We start from the raw sequence: 513 nt of genomic DNA on the forward strand, positions 1-513 counted from the left end.
TTAGGGTTTTTTGTGGTTTCTTGTTTGTTTCCAACGAGGAAACATCTTTACTTCGTTAAAAGCTCGCATCCAGCGCTTATTTTTCTCCATCAAGAGGACATTCTCCCCTCACAAAGCCGAGAGCCCAGGCTCAAAGCCGAGCTCCGCCTGCGGGGCCGGGGGCGGGGGGGAGCCCCGCAAAGGCAGCGGCTGCTCCCCGGGAGGCGGAGTCCCTGCTGGGAGAGCGGCTGTGCGGCTCCCCGAGTACCGAGGAAAGGGAACGGGGTGGCAGCGGTGCTTTGTAGCCCGAAAAGCCCCCTCAGACGGAGCGGAGCCCGGGCCGGGCCCGGTGAGGAGCGCTGGGCTGAGGGAGCCGCGGTCGCCATGGAGACGCGTCAGGCCGCGCTTCCTGCCGGTGCTGCACTRATCATGCCCGACTGGAAACACCTGTGCCGGCGCGGTAGCCACGCCCACTGCGGCCCCGGCCAGGATAAAAGGCTGGGGGCGGACAGCGGCGCGGCTGGTGTTTCCCGC

This window comes from Malurus melanocephalus, unplaced genomic scaffold (assembly GCF_030028575.1).
Source record: "Malurus melanocephalus ecotype Western Australia unplaced genomic scaffold, MMel_1.1 scaffold_429, whole genome shotgun sequence".
In the NCBI taxonomy this organism is placed as follows: domain Eukaryota; kingdom Metazoa; phylum Chordata; class Aves; order Passeriformes; family Maluridae; genus Malurus; species Malurus melanocephalus.